The sequence below is a fragment of the Schistocerca gregaria genome, chromosome 2 (assembly GCF_023897955.1).
Source record: "Schistocerca gregaria isolate iqSchGreg1 chromosome 2, iqSchGreg1.2, whole genome shotgun sequence".
NCBI classification, from domain to species: domain Eukaryota; kingdom Metazoa; phylum Arthropoda; class Insecta; order Orthoptera; family Acrididae; genus Schistocerca; species Schistocerca gregaria.
The window spans coordinates 106,060,552-106,086,860 of record NC_064921.1 but is presented as its reverse complement, the minus strand read 5'-3'; positions in this window follow the sequence as shown (position 1 = coordinate 106,086,860).

Here is a 26,309-nt window from a genome sequence, read left to right as displayed (position 1 = left end):
TTCATATGGCTCTAAGAACTATGGCACTTAACATCTGAGGTCATCAGTCCCCTAGACTTAGCGCTACTTAAACTTAACTAAGCTAAGGACATCACACACATCCATGCTCGAAGCAGGATTCGAACGTGCGACCATAGCAGCAGCGCGGTTCCGGACTGAAGCGCCTAGAACCAACGGTCACAGTGGCCAGCCGCATTACAGAAAATGCCTCTAAGGTTTCCTATTGCTACAAATTCCGCTATTTATGGATTATTGGTTAACTGATAGTACAACTGCAGATACTGTCGTATTCTGAAGTCAGTTAATTGGTGCTGTTACACTTATTTAATATATATTTCACTCTTGGCTGCACTGACATTTCTGAAAGGTCTATTAAATATGGTGTAATATCTTGACAAACGTTTAGAATCGTTAAAGACTGCAACAGCTCTAAGAAACGCAAGTCTGGCAGCCGAGTTTGTGGGAGAGTGCCCTTTCGTACGTTTGCACGTGTTGCATTTTTTTCTGGAGAAAGTTTTAACGTTGCCAGACAGAAACACTGAGAGGAACACTTTCCATTTACCCTGCTGGCTTTAAAACTTCAACACCAGGAAGGATAGAAACTACCATCATTTTGCTTCAAGCGTGCTCCGAGGAAGATTCACACAGTTCCATGAACACCTGCGGGAGTAACAAAACTCATGGGATACATCCTAATATCTTGACGAATCTTCTTTGGCCCAGTCTAATGCAACACGTTGAGGTGGCACAGATTCAGCAAGTCGTTGGAAGTACCTTGAAGAAATACTGAGCCATTTTGCCTCCATAGCCGTCTATAACTGCTAAAGTGTTGCCGCTACAGGAGTTTTCACACGGTCTCATAAATGTTCAATGGGATTCATATCATGCGATCTTGGTAGGCAAATCATTCGCTCTAACTGTCCAGAATGTTCTTCATACCAATCGCGAATAGCTGCGGACTGGCAACATGGCAGATTGTCATCCACAATAAATACCATCGCTGTTTGGTAACATGAAGTCCGTGGATGGCGCAAATGATCTCCAGCCGAACATAGGCATTTCCAGTCAATTACCTGTTCAGCTGGGCCAGACGATCCAGGCAGATCCAGCCCACACCACTACGGAGGCGCGACCAGCTAGCAAAGTGCCTTTTTGACAACTTGGGTCCATGGCTTCGTGAGATCTGCGCCACACACGAGTCCTATATCAGCTCTTACCAACTGGTATCGGGATTCACCTGACCGTCTACGGTCCAACCGATATGGTCAAAAGCCCAGGAGAGGCGTTGAAGGCGATGTCATGTTAGCAAATGCACTCGCCTCGCTTGTTGCTGCCCGTTAACACCAAATTTCACCGCACTGTCTGTATCGCCGCTTCCTTTGGACGCAAAATTAAAAATGTAACATAGTACCCGAAACCCAATAAAAGTCCCAAAATCCAAGACCCAAAATTCAAGTCCCATTGGAATAGCATCACTTGAATAGTAGCAAGTATATAGAAAGGAAATCCAGTATAAGGTGACATAATATTTTGAAAAGGGAAAGAAAAGAAATAGGATCCATTAGTTTCAAATTGAATTAATAGTAGATCGCAAAGTAGTGTACTTATAGATGACGGAATAGAACGAGTGAACTCAAAGAATACTCTTTGTGAGTACTCTTTGAGGACACTGCGTAATACAGAAGAAAGAAGTCATACATTGTTAATGTGCGGCTAGCGCTTGCTGGATCAGGTCGTAACTCAACGTATGCTCTTGTACGTAGGCGCAACGAGATGGTTTTTGTGCATTTTTGGAAATTTTGCTATCTGTTAGGAATCATTAAACTTGAAGTAGGTAGATCAGCAACCTTGAGTATATCACTACGTAATGCCAAGAGAGGAAAAGATTATCATACAGGGAAGACTGCACTCTACCCCAAAGTAATAGACTCTAAGTAATTTACCAACATACGAAATGAACAATGATATTGAATTGTGAGTATGTACTTAAGTTTTGTTAAACTAGGAAATGAAATCTGAATCTTGTTACAAACTCTTTGACTAAAACTTGCGTAACTAATTCCCCCGAGCTCAGGGAAAAGTTACTTCCTTAATACAAAGACAGGACGTCAATAGTATAGAATAAATCAGCATAAAGTGGATTTACTGTGTGACATTTCTTTCAGAGCATTTAATATTGTGTGTTTACGAAACATTTATTTGTGTGACAACATAGATAAATAACGGAGCGCAGCGTGCATAAATATTCTTTGCCGCGTTGGACAGTTATTGTACCGATTCGAACTGTTAATCTTACGTAAACTGAAAACTTTAGGGGAGAAACTATTGCCGTACATGGACTGTAGCCATAATTAGTACAAGGTTAGCCATTAGTGTGCAACTACGTGCAGCGGTGCTACACGTCCGGGAGCATATAATTACTGGTCGGTATCATTAATAGGCACTCGGCGTGAATACAGTGCAGCAAGACAGATTTTTTTTCTCATGTTCCTCATAAGCCAATATATATATTGTCTAATGATATATATATATATACTCCTGGAAATGGAAAAAAGAACACATTGACACCGGTGTGTCAGACCCACCATACTTCCTCCGGACACTGCGAGAGAGCTGTACAAGCAATGATCACACGCACGGCACACCGGACACACCAGGAACCGCGGTGTTGGCCGTCGAATGGCGCTAGCTGCGCAGCATTTGTGCACCGCCGTCGTCAGTGTCAGCCAGTTTGCCGTGGCATACGGAGCTCCATCGCAGTCTTTAACACTGGTAGCATGCCGCGACAACGTGGACGTGAACCGTATGTGCAGTTGACGGACTTTGGCGAGGGCGTATAGTGCGTATGCGGGAGGCCGGGTGGACGTACCGCCGAATTGCTCAACACGTGGGGCGTGAGGTCTCCACAGTACATCGATGTTGTCGCCAGTGGTAGACGGAAGGTGCACGTGCCCGTCGACCTGGGACCGGACCGCAGCGACGCACTGACGCACGCCAAGACCGTAGGATCCTACGCTGTGCCGTAGGGGACCGCACCGCCACTTCCCAGCAAATTAGGGACACTGTTGCTCCTGGGGTATCGGCGAGGACCATTCGCAACCGTCTCCATGAAGCTGGGCTACGGCCCCGCACACCGTTAGGCCGTCTTCCGCTCACGCCCCAACATCGTGCAGCCCGCCTCCAGTGGTGTCGCGACAGGCGTGAATGGAGGGACGAATGGAGACGTGTCGTCTTCAGCGATGAGAGTCGCTTCTGCCTTGGTGCCAATGATGGTCGTATGCGTGTTTAGCGCCATGCAGGTGATCGCCACAATCAGGACTGCATACGACCGAGGAACACAGGGCCAACACCCGGCATCATGGTGTGGGGAGTGATCTCCTACACTGGCCGTACACCTCTGGTGATCGTCGAGGGGACACTGAATAGTGCACGGTACATCCAAACCGTCATCGAACCCATCGTTCTACCATTCCTAGACCGGCAAGGGAACTTGCTGTTCCAACAGGACAATGCACGTCCGCATGTATCCCGTGCCACCCAACGTGCTCTAGAAGGTGTAAGTCAACTACCCTGGCCAGCAAGATCTCTGGATCTGTCCCCCATTGAGCATGTTTGGGACTGGATGAAGCGTCGTCTCACGCGGTCTGCACGTCCAGCACGAACGCTGGTCCAACTGAGGCGCCAGGTGGAAATGGCATGGCAAGCCGTTCCACAGGACTACATCCAGCATCTCTACGATCGTCTCCATGGGAGAATAGCAGCCTGCATTGCTGCGAAAGGTGGATATACACTGTACTAGTGCCGACATTGTGCATGCTCTGTTGCCTGTGTGTATGTGCCTGTGGTTCTGTCAGTGTGATCATGTGATGTATCTGACCCCAGGAATGTGTCAATAAAGTTTCCCCTTCCTGGGACAATGAATTCACAGTGTTCTTATTTCAATTTCCAGGAGTGTATATATATACCCCCCATGAACCATGGACCTTGCCGTTGGTGGGGAGGCTTGCGTGCCTCAGCGATACAGATGGCCGTACCGTAGGTGCAACCACAATGGAGGGGTATATGTTGAGAGGCCAAACAAACATGTGGTTCCTGAAGAGGGGCAGCAGCCTTTTCAGTAGTTGCAGGGGCAACAGTCTGGATGATTGACTGATCTGGCCTTGCAACATTAACCAAAACGGCCTAGCTGTGCTGGTACTGCGAACGGCTGAAAGCAGGGGGAAACTACAGCCGTAATTTATCCCGAGGACATGCAGCTTTACTGTATGATTAAATGATGATGACGTCCTCTTGGGTAAAATATTCCGGAGGTAAAATAGTCCCCCATTCGGATCTCTGGGCGGGGACTACTCAGGAGGACGTTGTTATCAGGAGAAAGAAAACTGGCATTCTACGGATCGGAGCATGGAATGTCAGATCCCTTAATCGGGCACGTAGGTTAGAAAATTTAAAAAGGAAAATGGATAGGTTAAAGTTAGATATAGTGGGAATTAGTGAAGTTCGGTGGCAGGAGGACCAAGACTTCTGGTCAGGTGAATACAGGGTTATAAATAGAAAATCAAATAGGGGTAATGCAGGAGTAGGTTTAATAATGAATAGTAAAATAGGAATGCGGGTAAGCTACTACAAACAGCATAGTGAACGCTTTATTGTGGCCAAGATAGACACAAAGCCCATGCCTACGACAGTAGTACAAGTTTATATGCCAACTAGCTCTGCAGATGATGAATATATTGATGAAATGTACGATGAGATAAAAGAAATTATTCAGGTAGTGAAGGGAGACGAAAATTTAACAGTCATGGGTGACTGGAATTCGTCAGTAGGACTAGGGAGAGAAGGAAACATAGTAGGTGATTATGGATTGGGACTAAGAAATGAAAGAGAAAGCCGTCTGGTAGAATTTTGCACAGAGCATAACTTAATCATAGCTAACACTTGGTTCAAGAATCATAAAAGAAGGTTGTATACATGGAAGAATCCTGGAGATACTAAAAGGTATCAGATAGATTATCTAATGGTAAGACAGAGATTTAGGAATCAGGTTTTAAATTGTAGGACATTTCCAGGGGCAGATGTGGACTCTGACCACAATCTATTGGTTATGACCTGTAGGTTAAAACTGAAGAAACTGCAAAAAGGTGGGAATTTAAGGACATGGGATCTGGATAAGCTGAAAGAACAAGAGGTTGTACAGAGTTTCAAGGAGAGCTTAAGGGAACAATTGGCAGCAATGGGGGAAAGAAACACAGTTGAAGAAGAATGGGTAGCTCTGAGGGATGAAGTAGTGAAGGCAGCAGAGGATAAAGTAGGTAAAAAGACGAGGGTTGCTAGAAATCCTTGGGTAACAGAAGAAATATTGAATTTAATTGATGAAAGGAGAAAATATAAAAATGCAGTAAATGAAGCAGGCAAAAAGGAATACAAACATCTAAAAAATGAGATCGACAGGTAGTGCAAAATGGCTAAGCAGGGATTGCTAGAGGACAAATGTAAGGATGTAGAAGCTTATCTCACTAGGGGTAAGATAGATACTGCCTACAGGAAAATTAAAGAGACCTTTGGAGAGAAAAGAACCACGTGTATGAATATCAAGAGCTCAGATGGCAATCCAGTTCTAAGCAAAGAAGGGAAGGCAGAAAGGTGGAAGGAGTATATAGAAGGTTTATACAAGGGCGATGTACTTGAGGACAATATTATGGAAATGGAAGAGGATGTAGATGAAGACGAAATGGGAGGTAAGATACTGAGTGAAGAGTTTGACAGAGCACTGAAAGACCTGAGTCGAAACAAGGCCCCCGGAGTAGACAACATTCCATTAGAACTACTGACGGCCTTGGGAGAGCCAGTCATGACAAAACTCTACCAGCTGGTGAGCAAGATGTATGAGACAGGTGAAATACCCTCAGACTTCAAGAAGAATATAATAATTCCAATCCCAAAGAAAGCAGGTGCTGACAGATGTGAAAATTACCGAACTATTAGTTTAATAATTCACAGCTGCAAAATACTAACGCGAATTCTTTACAGACGAATGGAAAAACTGGTAGATGCGGACCTTGGGGAGGATCAGTTTAGATTCCGTCGAAATGTCGGAACACGTGAGGCAATACTGACCTTACGACTTATCTTAGAAGAAAGATTAAGAAAAGGCAAACCTACGTTTCTAGCATTTGTAGACTTAGAGAAAGCTTTTGACAATGTTGACTGGAATACTCTCTTTCAAATTCTGAAGGTGGCAGTGGTAAAATACAGGGAGCGAAAGGCTATTTACAATTTGTACAGAAACCAGATGGCAGTCATAAGAGTCGAGGGGCATGAAAGGGAAGCAGTGGTTGGGAAAGGAGTGAGACAGGGTTGTAGCCCCTCCCCGATGTTATTCAATCTGTATATTGCTCAAGCAGTAAAGGAAACAAAAGAAAAATTTGGAGTAGGTATTAAAATTCATGGAGAAGAAATAAAAACTTTGAGGTTCGCCGATGACATTGTAATTCTGTCAGAGACGGCAAAGGACTTGGAAGAGCAGTTGAACGGAATGGACAGTGTCTTGAAAGGAGGATATAAGATGAACATCAACAAAATCAAAACGAGGATAATGGAATGTAGTCAAATTAAATCGGGTGATGCTGAGGGAATTGGATTAGGAAATGAGGCACTTAAAGTAGTAAAGGAGTTTTGGTACTTAGGAAGTAAAATAACTGATGATGGTCGAAGTAGAGAGGATATAAAATGTAGACTGTCAATGGCAAGGAAAGCGTTTCTGAAGAAGAGAAATTTGTTAACATCGAATATAGATTTATGTATCAGGAAGTCGTTTATGAAAGTATTTGTTTGGAGTGTAGCCATGTATGGAAGTGAAACATGGACGATAACTAGTTTGGACAAGAAGAGAATAGAAGCTTTCGAAATGTGGTGCTACAGAAGAATGCTGAAGATTAGATGGGTAGATCACGTAACTAATGAGGAAGTATTGAATAGGATTGGGGAGAAGAGAAGTTTGTGGCACAACTTGACTAGAAGAAGGGATCAGTTGGTAGGACATATTTTGAGGCATCAAGGGATCACAAATTTAGCATTGGAGGGCAGCGTGGAGGGTAAAAATCGTAGAGGGAGACCAAGAGATGAATACACTAAGCAGATTCAGAAGGATGTAGGTTGCAGTAGGTACTGGGAGATGAAGCAGCTTGCACAGGATAGAGTAGCATGGAGAGCTGCATCAAACCAGTCTCAGGACTGAAGACAACAACAACAACAACAACATATATACATACCTTCCACCGCTAGTTGGTCGGAGCACGAATATCATCAACGAACATTTCCAATATATCTTAAGAGGAGCACACTGATATCTGCGTCTATTTCACGCAATGCTGAAAACTCTACTCAAACACCGCTACTCTCTCTTGTTAAGTGAGGGCCGTCTGCCACTGCGTTGCCCGTTGTTAGCAGTAATGCCTGAAATTTGATATTCTCGGCGTACACTTTACACTGTAGACCTGGGTATATTGAATCCCCTAGCGATTTTCGAGATTTGTCTACCTCCAGCTACCTTTCTACCTTCAATTATTATTTCCCGTCCTGTGACCTTAATCAAAAAAATGGTTCAAATGGCTCTTAGCACTATGGGACTTAACTTCTGAGGTCGTCAGTCACCTAGAACTTGGAACTACTTCAACCTAACTAACCTAAGAACATAACACACATCCATGCCCGAGGCAGGATTCGAACCTGCGACCGTAGCGGTCACGCGGTTCCAGGCTGCAGCGCCTAGAACAGCTTGGCCACCCCGGCCGGCTGACCTTAATCACGTCGGACGTCTTTTCACATGGGTCACCTCTGTACAAAAGACTTCTCCGCCACTGCACAGCCATTTTATACCTTGTGTACGCGATACTAGCGCCATCTGCATATGTGCATATCGCTAAGCCATGACTTCTGCCACCTCAGTGTATTCACCCCTAGGAAGTAGCATCCAATTACATGCAAGCTTATCATCAAATGTTAAAATCTATAGAAATATTTCGTGATGCACTCATAATTCACCGTAAAATTTGCAGCTATAGTGAAAATTACGTAATTTAAAGGGTGGCTAGTGCAAACCCGGATATTTTGGGTTAGGAAAATTATTGTTATTATTCTTATTATTACACTTTTTGTCATTAAGATTATACTAATGTGTGGTGTCCGTCCTTTCGGGCTTGTCAGATACGGCTGGCTGGGCAATTGATACACCTTATCCAGCGCTGATGCACAGATACGTCCTATCTACTGTGCGTATCTCAGAGAGCGAACACGGAGACAATGGACGGGGACTGAGGATAGGTGACGCTCGGTGGGACTGTGGATCGGCTGTGAGGCGTACAGAGGTAGTCCGCGCAGTTGCGATAGCGCTGTGGCGCAGTGGTTAACGCACCTGCCTTGTAAGCAGGAGGTCCTGGCTTCGAATCCCAGTCCGGTCCACTTTTTCTCTCGTCGCCACTGATTCCTCGTAATGTGCCGCTGCAGCTGACCGTAGTGATCCACATGAACTTGGATATTGTACTATCAGGAAGGACAGGAGATATCGAAATTTTAGTATTTGTGCTAATTCAGTATAGTAAGGAGGATACGGTATGAAACACATGTACAGGGTTCGAAATTAAGTAAACAAAGTTGCCAATACTGGTGGCAAAAGTGGATCTAAATGGCAATCGGGTGAAACTGAGCTTGGATGACAGGTACAGCAACGTCATTCCATATTGCTTCAGCTTAGTTCCAGCAATCTTCAGTCGTACGGGTGCGACAGGCACTCGACAACGAATTACAGTTTGATCATACAATGTAAGCTTTCACGACCGGTATTGTCTTCACTTAAAACTTCCGGGCTGAGAGTTTTATACTTCGACCACGGCCTATGAGCCCGGAAGTTTTAAGTGAAGAATTACAGTTTGTTTCCAAAATGCCAGATATTGTGATCAAACGTGTCCGGACACCCCTAAGCAACGCGAAACTGACTGCTACGTGTCACCGGAAAGAGGGCTAGCCGGTATAGCTGAGTTGGGCTGTGTTGTGTTGTCAGCATAACAGATGGTTCAAATGGCTCTGAGCACAATGGGACTTAACATCTTAGGTCATCAGTCCCCTAAAACCTAGAACTACTTAAACCTAACTAACCTAAGGACATCACACATCCATGCCCGAGTCAGGATTCGAACCTGTGACGTGGTTCCGGACTGAAGCGCCTAGAGCCGCTCGGCCACCACAGCTGGCTGTAGTCTGTAGTGTAGCAGGTACTAGAGAGTGGGTCGGTCATGACAGCTCAGTGACTTCGTACGTGGACTGGACATTGGATACCTCCTGAGTAACAGATTCATCAGCGACATTTCTGCTGCCAAGTCGACTGTTGCTGGTGAGACTGTGAAGTGGAAACGCAGAGGAATAACCAAATCTAAGCCAAGATCAGGAGACCTCATGTAGTGACAGACAGGGACCAGCGAGTATTTCTGTAATCACTGCTCCACAATCCTCGAAGCGGTGCTAAGAGCGACACCACAAGGCTGTGTGGGGGACTGGAAGAAATTTGGTATGATAAATTGAGACATAACTGAAATCCCTGGGCTAGCAGGACGGAGCGGAATAGGTTATATTTGAGGCAAGGGGCCAAAATAAGTTACTGTCAGTTGCACTCGACGTACAAATTTTATTTCTTAAAACACACAATCACACAAACAAGAACCAAAAACTCTCAAGGTTTTAATGAAACACCTCCTTTGATTTAATTTAGATCGGCTAAGGTCACATCGAAAATCCAAGGCACAAGGCCTAAGCAAATAATTGAGGTACAGGAGCTCTTCTGGAGGTTTCACTTCTTTATAAAAAAAAATTTATTTTCAATATAAATAGGCTGAAGGCCTTAGCTTCAATTTTTCCCATAGAACTCGGCTGAAGGCCACATATTAATCAAGAACAGTGTTACGACTCAAGGTCGAGACAAAGATTTTTAATGTTTAATCTAAATAGGTTGAAAACTCGGCTGAAGGCCGCATATCAACAAACAATTTAATGGCTTAAGGCCTAGGAAGAAGAACTTTCAATTTGAAAAGGCTGAAGGCCTTATCTTAAAATATTTCGTGTAAAACTCGGCTGATAGCCTCATACTAAAGAATTACAATCTTATGACTTGTAAGTAGGATTTTTTATTGGTAACGCCGCCGCCACGTAGCGCTCTGTAAGAAAATCACTGGCTGTGCTGTGCGCAGTCTGTGTTTAGTTTGCATTGTTGTCTGCCATTGTAGTGTTGAGCAGCGGCAGCTGGATGCTAACAGCGCGTAGCGTTGCGCAGTTGGAGGTGAGCCGCCAGCAGTGGTGGACGTGGGGAGAGAGATGGCGGAGTTTTGAAATTTGTAAGAATTGGTGTCATGAACTGCTATATATATTATGACTAGTGAGGTAAATACATTGTTTGTTCTCTATTAAAATCTTTCATTTGCTAACTATGCCTATCAGTAGTTAGTGCCTTCAGTAGTTTGAATCTTTTATTTAGCTGGCAGTAGTGGCGCTCGCTGTATTGCAGTAGCTTGAGTAACGAAGATTTTTGTGAGGTAAGTGATTTGTGAAACGTATAGGTTAATGTTAGTCAGGGCCATTCTTTCGTAGGGATTTTTGGAAGTCAGATTGCGTTGCGCCTAAAAACTATTGTGTGTCAGTTTAAGCAAAGTCTTGCATAATTTTTCTAAGGGGACGTTTCATATGTCGACCCTTAGCCGAGGATACCTCACTGGAATCTTCTGATTTTTTCCTTGTAGTTTGTGTAATTAGTGTAGCCTTTGTTTATTGCTAGCGCGTAATCATAGAGAGAATTTCCTTTGTAGCTGCAGTCTTTCGTTTTTGTACAGTAAAACAGTTTTGGCATGCATGTAGTTTTGCACGAAGTATTTCGCAGCTGCGCTTGCAATTAACTAGATATTATTTTCAGTGCTATGTTAATGTGTTCTCTTATTTTTGTTCTTCAAATTGTGTTTTTCTGTGTTGTCGTGTGAAAAATTGTGACAATAATGGCGTGTGAAAAACGTAATACTAGGCTCCAAAGTAAACTGAGAAATGACAGTGAAGACGAAAGCAGTGTGTTAGCGCCACCACGTAATGAATTAACTAATGTTCAAAGTAGTAATTTGGTAATTGTACATAGTGAAATGGAGCGGGTTGCAAACAATGGTGTAGACAGTGAAACAATTAGTGAACAGGGAAGCATTATCGATCGATCGATCGGTTGGCAACAGCTCGCCTCAGGATTCTGAAATGACAGGACACATTCTTGCAAATACTGTAGATTCAGGTTTTGCGTCCTCACCGTTTTCTCAAATAAATCAAGACACATTTTCTGCTTTTCAAAATGCGAATATTGCCGGTTCAAATGGACTGCCGAAAAGCACTGAGGAACATGTTTCAGACACCAGTGCACTGTTATTACAGTTAATGCAACAAATGGGACAAAGGCTACAAAAGTTAGACACAACGCTTGAACAAAATCAGAAACAAATGGGACAAAATCTTCAAAAGTTAGACACAATGGAACAAAATCTTCAATAGTTAGACACAATGGAACAAAATCTTCAAAAGTTGGACACAATGGAACAACACCAGAGACAAACACAGCAACAGTTAGACACAATGGAACAACACCAGAAACAAACACAGCAACAGTTAGAAACAATGGAACAACACCAGAGACAAACACAGCTACAGTTAGACACAATGGAACAAAATCTTCGGAAGTTAGACAGCACACTTGAACAAACACGTGACGATTTAACTACTGAGTTACATAACATTGAATCGAAATGCCAAAAAATCTCTAATGACGTAAAAACACAAATTTGTGAGCATTTTCAACCTATTTTTTCGCGGCATGAAAATGCATTACAGAATCATGAAGCAGCCATAAAAGAACTGCAAACTATTGTTCGTGAAAATCACGACACCTTGCAAGCTAAAATGGACTCAGTTGCATCCACCGATTCGGTTACGCAACTTGCAAGAACTGAGGAAAACTTAAAGGTGACAGTAGATTCGATTTCAACACAAATGGACACTCTGAAACTTGGTTCAGAAAAACACACTGAGGAAATGTGTTCACTATCGGAGAAAGTAGCCGAACTTTCGGATCAGTTCACTAATTTATCTACGAAGGTAGATGATAATTTGAATGACACAAAACCGGTAGTCTTTAATGACACAGAAGAGTGCGAACAAATTAGGAAATTCAAACAAAGTCTGAATCAAATTAGTACGCAACACCAAAGAGAAATCCGGGAAGTACAAGATCAGCTGACACAGGTAATACAACAATTACGTATTTCAGAGGACATTCGCGCTCCAATACGGGAAGAGGGACATAGAAATACGGAACAGCCACAAAATAATAACACAGGGCACTTCGGAAATTATGAAAGAAATTGGCAAAGTACACCGAATTTTGAGATGGAACCGCCGAAACGACGTAACAATGACCGATATGCGACCCGCCGACACGATGATTTTGACTATAAGCTGTTCATTACTACACGTAAATTCAAAACATTTAAGAATTCTGGCAACGACATTCATCCACAAGCGTGGCTCCATCAATTCTCTCATTGTTTTCTTCCCAACTGGTCACTAGAGCACAGATTAGAATTTATGTGTGGCTACTTAGAGAATGAACCAACTGTAAGAATGCGATCGGTCATTCACGATTGCCACAGTGAAGGAGAATTTTACCATGCCTTCCTCTCAGCATATTGGTCCCAAGCCACACAAGACCGAGTCAAACATGGCATCATGATGATGAAACATTTCGAACAATCTGAATTTTCCAGTCTTGTGAAATATTTTGAAGACATGTTGCACAAGAATCAGTACCTGTCAAACCCATACAGCCCGTCAGAACTCATCCGCATTTGCTTAATCAAATTGCCTGAACATTTACGGCATATTATTTTGGCAGGCCGTTGCAAAGACGACATAGAAGATTTTCAGGGACTCTTACAAGAATTAGAAATTGACACTGACAATCGCGGAACGCGAAAACAGGAACACAACAATTACAGGTCACATCCGTCGCAATTCCGCGATGAAAGAAATAATAACTGGACACGACAAGGCTATTCTCACAATACAAATCGTGACCAAAACAGACACCAGCCGTATGACAACCGTTGGCAGAGTAGTAATAATTACAGGGAAAGGTCACCTCTCCGCGGTAATGACTATCACAGAGACAATCAGAGAAACAGACAATATGGGAACCAAAATAATTACTATCAAGGGAGACAGAATAACTTTAGACGCAACGGTCCAGCGCGCAGTTACGATTCAGAGAGAAATTCTCCACCACGTGACCGACAAGAAAGAAACTATGGAATCTACCGACATGACGACAGACGATATGATCGTAACGACAGACCTGAATTCCAGCAGAACTGGCGGGAATCAAACAGAGCAGGGCCCTCTCGACAAGGTGAATTTGTAGAAGTTAGGTCTCCAAATCCCAATAACGACGCGCGCCAACAAAGACACAATAGGCAATGACTCATACCGCTGGCAGCCTCAAAACGTACTTATGAAACTGACGACGCAGCTGCTGTAGCTAGTAATTACGTTAAAATGGAAGACATTAGGGACATATTACTCCAGGAAAACGACGTAAAACATAACAACATTGCATATCCTGTGATTCACATTACTGTAAATGACGTAAAATTTACGGCAGTACTTGACTCAGGCAGTCCCATGTCAGTAATTAGTGAAACAGCTTTTAGCAAATGCAACAAATCGAACGATTGCCCCACACTTCCGTTACGCAAGATTAAATTACAAGGTGCAGTCACTGGAAAAAGTGTAGATGTACGCCAACAAACCAACTTAGAATTCTTTTGTCAGAGCCACAGCTTCACTATGAACTTTCTTATTGTTCCATTGTTGTCGACGGAAATTATACTGGGAGTAGACTTTTTGAATGAATACAAAGCAATCTTAAACTTTCACGATGCTGAAATAAGTTTAGAGAAAGAAGGTAAGTCAATAGCTTTGAAATTTGAAGATTGGCTCTCAAACCATGACGAGGAAATTAATCGGCTTTACCTTCTGTTAGACAACAGTTCGGAATTTTCTACGGAACTAGGCACTAACAGTCGCTCTGCAAGTACTGACAGGGATGATATCGACGGCACATTTGAAACTAATGAGTTAATTCAGAATAAAATTCAAACAATTGAGAATTGTAATGACACTGATAGGCAGGACCTTTTTCAGATTTTACAAGCACATTCCACAGTTTTTACTCACAAAACAGGAACAATCAAGGGATTTCAATACCAATTTCGTGTTCGTGAGCATACTAAATTTTGTGTTAGACCATACGTATTTCCAGCACATTATAGGGACCGTGTTTGAACAGAAATACAATCTATGCTTGACGACGGCATTATTGAGCCTGCAGTAAGCTCATACAACAATCCATTACATGTTGTTGAGAAGAAAAATGGATCGATCAGGCTTGTCTTAGATTCGAGACAAATCAATACTATCATTATTCCTGAAACAGACAGGCCGCAAACGTTGGAAGAACTTCTTCAAAATTTTAATGGTGTAAAGTGTTGTCTTCCATTGATCTCAGATCCAGCTTTTATCAGATCGAACTTCATCCAGAATGTAGAAAATATACAGCTTTCCTTTGTTTCGGCGTTTGTTATCAGTTTCGGAAACTTCCTTTTGGTTTGAACATTTCCTCGGCAGCATTCATTCGCGGGCTAAATTTCATATTACCTGAGCTCTTAAAACGTCACATCACCTTATATGTGGACGATATTCTGATAGCAGAAGCCTCATGGGAACAACATAATCGCATCCTCAACAGCGTGTTATATATTTTTGCAGAATCTGGAATTACAGTTAACTTGGAAAAGTCTGAATTCGGTAGGACAAAAGTGAAGTTTTTGGGACATATTATTTCTTCTGAAGGCATCCAGCCGGATCCTGAAAAGTTAGAAGCAATCAGAGCCATTCCAGTTCCATCCACAAAAAAACAAGTCCGCAGTTTCCTAGGTCTCGTAAATTTTTACCGTCGTTTTCTGAATATGCAAATTCTAGTTACACCAAAACTTTGTTCTCTAACTGGAAAAAATACTATTTGGAACTGGGACGAACAAGCACAGTTGGAATTCAATTCTTTGAAAGAATCGTTACTTAACGCGGCAATACTAGCTCATCCAGATCTCTCACAAGATTTTTGCCTTAGCACAGATTCTTCTAAAGTCGGTCTTGGTGCCCATTTATTTCAAGAAGCCACAGAAAATGACATTACTGTTCAGAAAACCATTGCTTTTGCTAGCCGAGTGCTAACAAAATCTGAAAAAAATTATTCCGTTACTGAATTAGAAGCTTTAGCTATCGTTTGGGCATTTAACAAATTCCGTTTCTTTCTTTATGGTAAGCACGTAAAAGTATACAGTGACCATCGTGCATTACAATTTCTTATGTCTTCAAAATTAAATCATGACAGGTTAAAACGTTGGGCATTGTTTTTGCAAGAATTCCACTTCACAATAGTCTACATTCCCGGCAAGGAGAACATTGTTGCAGACGCACTGTCACGAGCACCGGCTGGGATTGAGAAAAGTAACACAGAAAGCAACCTCGAGAGAAATTTTCAGTATTCTTTACATCCAGAAAGTCGCCTTTGAAAACTTCATCACCACATCTTCAAAGGACATTGCTCATGAACAAGATAAAGATCCGATTTGGAAAGACATCAAAAGTAAATGGCATGAAAAGACACACACACAGATTCGGCATTATTATCTGGTTAGAAACAAAATACTGTTCAAACGATGCACTGTTGATGACAAGCTATGGGTACTTTGCATTCCAGACGATTTTGTTAATAAGCTCATTTGGTACATTCATTTCAGCTATGCACATTTTGGTCCACGAAAATGTTATCATATTCTTCGAATGACTTGTTATTTTAACAATATGGAAAAGAGAATTCGAAGAGTCTTGTCTGTTTGTAAACTTTGTCAAAAGGCGAAACCATCTACTGTCTCTCATCGTGCTCCATTGTTTCCTATCATTCCTTCTAAATTAAAAGAATTTGCTGCTGTTGATCTCTTGGGACCGCTTGTCAGAACATCTAATGGATTTTCGTACGTTCTAGTCGCTGTTGAACTTACTTCAAAATTTGTTTCTTTCACTCCGTTACGTAAAGCCACTGGACGGTCTGTATCCAACGCCTTTGTTAGAAATTTCTTACGTGAAGTTGGACACGTTAGTAAAGTAATTTCAGATAACGGACCGCAATTCAGATCTGCTGTTTGGTCACGCATGCTTCGTAACCATAAAATCAAATCTGTTTTTATTTCATTGTACTCACCACATTGTAACCCGTCTGAACGGATTATGAAAGAAATCAATAAGCTTTGCAGACTTTATTGTCACAGAAAGCATCAGCATTGGGACAGATATTTACACTTATTTCAAAACGTGCTGAATGAAATGCCTCATGACTCCACTGCTTTACCACCTGTTCTTGTACTGAAGAATAAAGAACCACCAAACAGAATCAGAGAGATTGTACCTTTCCCGAATACACGTAAACTTCGACACAAAGACATAATTGATTTGGCTATTAAAAATATAAATTCTGCTGCAGACAAAAGGAGAAAATTACACGGTAGAGCAAATGCAAAGAAATTATATATTGGTAAGAAAGTTCTCATTAAAGCTCATTCATTGTCACTTAAGAAGAAACACTTGAGTCACAAATTCTTTCTAGTTTACAATGGACCTTACAGAATCCGACGTATACCACATGATAATTGCGTTGAAGTTGAAACTCTTCGTACTAGGAAGAGTAAAGGTTTACACCACATTTCACATGTAAAACCATTTATTGAAAGATAATCTGTTTTTTAACTTTGTCTTTGCCATAAAACATTACACTTCACATTTCTAGTATGCTTTGTCACACTGAGAAACTGTTAACATGCAACAATGTTTGAAGTTTACTATCCAGTCTAGAACCTACGGAACATATTTAAACAGAAATTACGAATGCATTGTTATAGTGAACAGACGTCACAGTGTTATTGTGCGTGTACATTCTTGCTTGTTAGTTGCACGATTACGTAACGACCATAAGGCTCACATACTTAGAACATTTACCAGTATTGCTAATGGGATTTTAATGCAACATTTTGGTTTACTTGAAAATACATTCTGGATTTAAAGTACTTTCTGTGAGATACCAGATGATACAGTGGTTAGTTTATGTGACAGCTACACGATTTTATCACGACGCTACTAATGAGTGACAATTTACAATGTTGCTTTTGCAGTTTATCTGTTTTATATCTGCACAGTTTTTCTGTATTATTCTGGAAAGTAAAACATGTTTTAGTAGTAACTTTTGTGGTATAGCTACAATGAGACAGCCTTTATCGTAGCACAACAATACGTTACATTATAGTACTTTCTTGATCACGGTAAGGTACGTAATAACTACAATATCTATATGGAAAGCATTTCACCTTCGTTTATGATGAGGTAAGTACATTGACTTCAGCAGAACTTTGCTTACAGAGGACGATAACTACGACAGTTCCACAGAATTATCTTACAGCAAAACGCACATTTAGCACTACAGGGCACGCATTTGAGTGATTAATTTGGTACTTAAACCATTTATTTATCAATATTGTTGAATTAAAAAGAAAGTTTTTTGTGATACATTTCATTCCATTGCTATAATCTGTAACACCTGAGGATATAATTACATTATCCTCAGGGGGGGTATACGCTTACTTTGTGTATCATGTGTTTGGCAAGCACAAGGAGCCCTAGCTAATATGGTACTTGCTTATACAACTTTACACATCGGTACCATATTTCTCTAACACATAAATTACACACCTATCTGATAATTTAACTGAGAGACAAACATTTTTTTACTACATCAGTGCCACACGTTTACACAATTACACAGTTGGATAACTTGACACTTATGAAACTGTATTTTGTCTGTACTGCGTGAACTGTTCATATTTTTTTCAGAACCATTGTGATACTATGAGAGCTTTGAATGATGTATTTGGTATGAGATCATGATTTTTAAAGTACGTTTGAGGTAGATGACACTTTTGACATGAGCAGAGAATTTTTTTTAGGTTTTGAAATTGTTGGAGGAAGCTACGACGATTTAGAGAGTTGACTGAGGTGTTATGATGTCATTATTACGATGACTATGTGTATTATGCTGTTGCGGTATGTTTATGATCAATAAGCTGATGCTATATGAGCTATTTGATTATGCTACTTATCTGTTATGATGGAATATTGAAGAAGTGTCGACGAATAAGGTAAGAAATAATGAGTAGAGGTTAGGGACTCTGGTTTGTGAAAAAGGTTGTTGGAAACCAAGAATCGCACTTTAAGAGTTATGAAATGTATGTAAATGCGTGAATGTATTACAATGCCGACGAAAATTTTTCGGACACTGTTATATCAATAGGATTTTGTTTCTACTGATGTGTAACGCAAATTCTTGACCTGTGAATTTTTTTTATATGAGACTGCCACTGTAGCGGAAACTGGTGTCGTAAATATTTCGATAAGACATTTAAGTGACCACCTGCACGTAATGCGTCGTGGGCACGCAGCTGCGCGACAACCCTCTGACAAAAAGAAAGCCATTAGTGTGTGCCTTTCAGAGACAGAGGTAAAAAAAAAAGGGGTCATTATCCTCGCTATTGACATTCGTTCCTTTGTAGAAAGCATCGCAAATACGACACGCCCAAACTTGAAAACATATGATTACACTGTGGAGCTCTTAATTTATGATATTTACTGAAATGAAATGATGAGAAACATTTCACGCCTATTGTCTTGCTAGTTGGAGGATTGTTTACTGCATTATGAAATGCCTTATGGCTAGCGAATGACGTTTCAGCTTTTGCTTTGATCCCTTCAATTTAAGTTCCTTTCTCATTCATTATGGACTGAACACTAATTGTGGTGCCACTAACAGCTTTTACATATGACCAGAATTTGTGTTCTGTGAAAGATCACTTGCCAGTATTCTGAATGACGTTTCACGCATGCTTTGCCTATTTTGTTGAATATCTAGTTTCTAGCTGCCCTGCAGCATTGGTTAAAGTAAAATTTTATAGATGTACTAATATAAATATTTTATGCCTACAGACCCAGTAAAGAATAACTTCGTGATATACTTCCAAAAAAATGAGGGAGCACAAAAAGACATTGCCCTTCACAGGAACTGCATACATAATTTTCTTTTCAAGTACTTGGTAATTTATTTCATTGAATAAGTAGTGGTGCACCATTTTAATTACATAGACATTAAGATGTGAATATACATTTCCCTTATCTGTGTTGTTGTCTTCAGTGTACTATTTTTTCTGCTTGTGGGTTTGTCATGTTTAGATATAAGTTATTACATTTAATGCTGCTTGCTTTGCTTACCTGCACCTTTTTTTCATTGCTGTTTATATTAATTGTTTTGATCTGCTGCATTGCCTCGTCCCTTAGTTAAGCATCTGAGCTCATTAGATTTAAGTTAGCTTAAGAGGGGGTAGCCTATATAAGAGAATGAGTTGCAATGGATTTGAAGAAATGCACTGAGAGGTTATATGAGAAAAGTACAGAAAGCAGGTATAGGTAGGATTTTCTTGGAAATAAATGATGAGGTAAGATACTGGAAAATAAATGATGAAGTAAGAAATATGTGAACATATAAATACAGAAAGCATGCCTGGATAGGATTTTTTTTGGTGGAATTAATTTTGTTGAGATAAGACGAAAGATCTACAGAGTGACTTTTTGGGTTGGACTGCAGTACCAAATGTTACACTGAAAACAAACCCTGTCCTTTCCTTGTGTTATCCCACTATGTGTTTGTGTACCCTTGTGTATTTGTGTTCTTCCGGTCTTTATAGGTTTATCTGATAAGACTTATGTTGCAGAATTTTTCTAATACTCAGTTACATGAACTATGATGAGGAATACTGTTATCCTCAAATATAATTTGCATTAATAATATGTTATTTACTTTGTAAAGATATTTAGACATTATTTATCTGTTCTGTTTTGTTGCTCATATGTGAAGTTGATGTTTCAAAAGTTATTCTGATCTTTTATGTATGTACTTATAATTTTTGTAAAACTGATATATTTGCTATTTCGATTCTTTTGTAAAGCCTGTACTACTGCAAATGTTATCTGTATTGTTATGTTCTTTAAAGATGTATTTTGTACCTTTGTTATTGTATTCTTATGTTATAAAATTGTAATTGACACCAGTTCATCAAATTAAGTAACTTGTAAATTACATTTCACTGCACACATTTCTGTTGGTCATAGTATATGGACAATATGTGAGAAGTAGGGACTGATAGTGTTTGCACGTGTGTTAATAATTCAGTAAGGGACTGGATAACAGCATTGCAGGTTCTAAGGACATTTCAAAAACAATTTTTTTGAGTGCACAAGTGGTGGTTATGGACTTGCTGTATTATCCGCAAGACTCTTCAATGGTGATTGTTCGCCTGCACAGTCAAACAGATGGCTGCTGGCCATCTCTACAAGGACTACAGTGGGTCTACACCTTTGATGACCCACCAATACCATTATTTCTACAAGGACTGTAGTGGGTCTGCACCTCTGGTGGCCCACCAATACCGTAATCTCTACCAGGACTACAATGGGTCTACTCTGTGACGACCTACGTACCAATATTCTTTAAAACTTCGACTGACTTTGCTGTGGGTTTGCTCTGTTGTGGCCCATTACCTGTCTGCATATCAAGAGTCAGCACTGTCTTTCCGTTGGAAGGACAACACTACTTCTTCAAGACTGCATGGAAATACACTACTTCCATGTGCATTTTCTTTTACTACTCAGACTTTGAGAAAAACACTGCAATTTTACTTTGATGAATGATCATGACTGTCTTTATGGACTGTGAGACAATTTTAGCTTTTGACCACCATTGTATCGATAAGTGTGTGCATTTCATTTCTTTGTTATTGTAATTCTGAAAAAAATTTTCAAATCTGTATTTGCCACTGCCCAAAACAATTTGTAAATTTTTTTGTGGGGAGCATGGGGGCTATGTAAGTAGGCTGTTTAGGATTTTTTATTGGTAACGCCGCCGCCACGTAGCGCTCTGTATGAAAATCACTGGCTGTGCTGTGCGCAGTCTGTGTTTAGTTTGCATTGTTGTCTGCCATTGTAGTGTTGAGCAGCGGCAGCTGGATGCTAACAGCGCGTAGCGTTGCACAGTTGGAGGTGAGCCGCCAGCAGTGGTGGACGTGGGGAGAGAGATGGCGGAGTTTTGAAATTTGTAAGAATTGGTGTCATGAACTGCTATATATATTATGACTAGTGAGGTAAATACATTGTCTGTTCTCTATTAAAATCTTTCATTTGCTAACTATGCCTATCAGTAGTTAGTGCCTTCAGTAGTTTGAATCTTTTATTTAGCTGGCAGTAGTGGCGCTCGCTGTATTGCAGTAGCTTGAGTAACGAAGATTTTTGTGAGGTAAGTGATTTGTGAAACGTATAGGTTAATGTTAGTCAGGGCCATTCTTTCGTAGGGATTTTTGGAAGTCAGATTGCGTTGCGCCAAAAATATTGTGTTTCAGTTTTAGCACAGTCTTGTACAATTGTTCCAAGGGGACGTTTCAGACTTAAGGGCAAGACAAGGATTTTGAATTTTGAATTTAAGAGAGATTAAAACTCGGCTGTAGGTCACACATCACGTAGAAATCAATTTTACGACTTAAGGCCCAAAGGGAAGAGCTTCTAAATTTCAACTAAAACAGGCTAAAGGCTGAAAGCCACATACGAAACCCAAACAATCTCACAGCTTAAAGCACAGACAAAGAAATGTCAAGTTTTTAATTTAAGCTGAAAAACTCGGCTGAAGGCCACATACAAACTAGAAAATATTTCTTACGGCTTAAGGCCTAGACAAAAAATTTTCAACTTTTGTTTTGAAAAGGCTAAAAACTCAGCTGAAGGCCACATAGCAACTTGAAACAAATTTATGGCTTAAGGCCGAGGCACAAGGAATTTTCAATTTTAATTTTAAAAGGCTGAAATGGCTGAAGGCCACAGACCAAACAAGAAACAATTGTTGTTTTACGGCTTAAGGCCTAAGAAGAAATGCCTTGCAATTTTAATGAGCTAAAACTCGGCTGCAGGCCACACAGATTACTTAAAACTAAAAAGGAAATCACTAGGTAAACCACAAGGAGTGCCACTCAGAAGGTTTCAAGGGTCGGCCTGGGAAGGTAACATTAACGCACGTTTAGGTGAGACAGGCAGCCAGACCGACAACCTCTTAATTGGAAGGCAACCCAACCGAAAGCCAGCCGACGAACCAACCAACAAGATCAGTTCTGCTCCACCCGAACAGCAAAACGACAACAAGATGTCAATAACACAACGTTCTGGATACTGGTATCTAATCCAGCCAAGTCTTAAACGCCCAAAACTACCAACAACACTTTAGCTGTCGATCTAAACGCCATTCTGGACAGCATCAACAGGACGAGGAAAGTACACTGCCGAAAAGTACGTCAACGACCAGGGCAGGTAACCGGAACATCAACGGCCACAAGGCAGAAGATACCGCTGGTGAACTTCATTAATGAAGGAATGAATTAAGTTAAACACCACACAGGAAGACGGCTGCAATTCTAGCTGACTTCAACGCACACACGTTGTTGCTTGGGGGGAATGTCCCAGAAAGTGACAACCAGGATCAAACGAAGGGATGTGAAAGCAGTTGAGACTTGATAGTAGGTTAAGTGAGCAAACAACTTTAGTGTCCAGAATCGGTGGGCGACAAACTTCGTAACCCTCGCAAAAGAGGCGCTTCACAACTCCAACCGCGCGTCCACACCGCCAGCGGCTCCGGCCTGACTACGTGCCACGAAGACTACCTTGTTGCTCTTCCCCAACAGAGCGACTGCCACACGCAGCACACCCGGAAAATACACTCATGGAAATTGAAATAAGAACACCGTCAATTCATTGTCCCAGGAAGGGGAAACTTTATTGACACATTCCTGGGGTCAGATACATCACATGATCACACTGACAGAACCACAGGCACATAGACACAGGCAACAGAGCATGCACAATGTCGGCACTAGTACAGTGTATATCCACCTTTCGCAGCAATGCAGGCTGCTATTCTCCCACGGAGACGATCGTAGAGATGCTGGATGTAGTCCTGTGGAACGGCTTGCCATGCCATTTCCACCTGGCGCCTCAGTTGGACCAGCGTTCGTGCTGGACATGCAGACCGCGTGAGACGACGCTTCATCCAGTCCCAAACGTGCTCAATGGGGGACAGATCCGGAGATCTTGCTGGCCAGGGTAGTTGACTTACAACTTCTAGAGCACGTTGGGTGGCACGGGATACATGCGGACGTGCATTGTCCTGTTGGAACAGCAAGTTCCCTTGCCGGTCAAGGAATGGTAGAACGATGGGTTCGATGACGGTTTGGATGTACCGTGCACTATTCAGTGTCCCCTCGACGATCACCAGAGGTGTACGGCCAGTGTAGGAGATCGCTCCCCACACCATGATGCCGGGTGTTGGCCCTGTGTGCTTCGGTCGTACGCAGACCTGATTGTGGCACTCACCTGCACGGCGGAAAACACGCATACGACCATCATTGGCACCAAGGCAGAAGCGACTCTCATCGCTGAAGACGACACGTCTCCATTCGTCCTTCCATTCACGCCTGTCGCGACACCACTGAAGGCGGGCTGCACGATGTTAGGGCGTGAGTGGAAGACGGCCTATCAGTGTGCGGGACCGTAGCCCAGCTTCATCGAGACGGTTGCGAATGGTCCTCGCCGATACCCCAGGAGCAACAGTGTCCCTAATTTGCTGGGAAGTGGCGGTGCGGTCCCCTACGGCACTGCGTAGGATCCTACGGTCTTGGCGTGCATCCGTGCGTCGCTGCGGTCCGGTCCCAGGTCGACGGGCACGTGCACCTTCCGCCGACCACTGGCAACAACATCGATGTACTGTGGAGACCTCACGTCCCATGTGTTGAGCAATTCGGCGGTACGTCCACCCAGCCTCTGGCATGCCCACTATACGCCCTCGCTCCAAGTCCGTCAACTGCACATACGGTTCACGTCCACGCTGTCGCGGCATGCTACCAGTGTTAAAGACTGCGATGGAGCTCCGTATGCCACGGCAAACTGGCTGACACTGACGGCGGCGGTGCACAAATGCTGCGCAGCTAGCGCCATTCGACGGCCAACACCGCGGTTCCTGGTGTGTCCGCTGTGCCGTGCGTGTGATCATTGCTTGTGCAGCCCTCTCGCAGTGTCCGGAGCAAGTATGGTGGGTCTGACACACCGGTGTCAATGTGTTCTTTTTTCCATTTCCAGGAGTGTATATCCGCCACACTTAAGATAGTACAGCAGTACTAGTATCGATACACTCTGCTGCTGCCACTCACGGAGAGAAGACAGCAACGTTATGGCGCTAAGCGAAGAAGAAATAAGAGTACACTGCACTGCAACCAGTGATAAAAAAAAAAAACAAGGCATGACGCTAGCCAGCCACGGCGCAATATCCTGTGACAATCTGATGGAAGGGTTTGGGTTTGAAGAATGCTTGAAGGAAGCTACAAGTCGGCCGGGGTGGCCGAGCGGTTCTAGACGCTACAGTCTGGAGCCGCGCGACCGCTACGGTCGCAGGTTCGAATCCTGCCTTGGGCATGGATGTGTGTGATGTTTAGGTTAGTTAGGTTTAAGTAGTTCTAAGTTCTAGGGGACTGATGACCCCAGAAGTTAAGTCCCATAGTGCTCAGAGCCATTTGGAAGGAAGCTAGAGGCCATCATGAGAAATGCCAACAGTGAAGTAAGGAGTAAGTGCAGATACGGTTTGGGGCTGGTTTTCACGGTTAATGGGCGGTTACTGGGTTAAGAAAGCGCTTAATGCGGAAGGATACGAAGACGTGACACAGCACTGTGTATTGCGTACAGTAGAGGAATAACACGGAGACGAGGATTTTACCGGCATGATAACGCACCCTGTCATAAAGTAGCGCCTGTGAGGCAACAGTTTGTAGACAATAATGTTCCTGAAAATGGACTGCCCTACCCCGAGTCTCGACCTGAACTCTGTGGAACACCAATGGGATGAGTTAGAAATTCCGTGTGGCTCCATACCACGCACATGAGCAATAATGAGCTTCGATTCCTCCACAGGCATCAGATACCTCACTGACAGTATACCCAGCGCAGATCAAGCCATCAGAAAGACGAAGTAAGGATGCATCTCACATTAATATCCACTAACAGCTGTCATATTTATGTTATTTTAGTGTATCTCCAGCACGTGCTGGCCAGGGCTGCAATCAAACACCCTACACTGGACTCGCATTCTGGAGGATGACGGTTCAAACCAACCCGATTTAAGTTTTGTGTGATTTCCCTAAATCACTTAAGGCAAAGGCCGGGATGGGTCCTTTGAAAGAGCGCGGCCGATTTCCTTCCCAGTACTTCTCTAATCAGAACTTGTGCTCCGTCTCTAATTACATCGTTGTCGATGGGATGCTAAACACTAATCTCCCCCTCCCCCTCCTCCTCCAACACCCTCTGTATAAAAAAGGAGGAGGAGGTCATTAGAGACGCAGGACGAGCTCGGAATAGAGAAGGACGTGAAAGGCCATCGGCCGTGCCCTTTCAAAGAAACCATCCCGGCATTTGCCTAAATCGATTTATGGAAATCACGGAAAACCTAAATCAGGATGTGCTAACCACTGCGCCATCTCACTCGGTCCTCTGTATAGAAGTAGATCCGTTGGGCCTAATAGTCTAGGTTGAGGATGAAGGTTGTATAAGTGCAATCATGAGTAGTACTCCTACCTTCTGTCCGTTGGTGTGCGTTTTACTCACACAAACCTTCAACTGAACACATCTGACTGAAATATCGTGAGTATTCTCTTTGTTTCCATTTCTTTAATGTCAACTGCATCATATCGGCTAACTACATTACCCAGTAAACGCCATGTTTATGTGAACGATACACTGGGATACGTTTTTGAACAGGTCTTCAGGAGAAGAATTTGGTTGCCAAATGAAAAGAATGAAGTTACAAGAAGGGCAGTCATGTTGACTGAAATTGTACATTTAATAAGCTTTTTGCCAAGCCGATTGTTGGGAAGCAGTTCAATTGTTCATTCATCCTTGATTCAGTCAGTTCCTGGTTCACCTATTCATAGTATTTTTATTCCTTC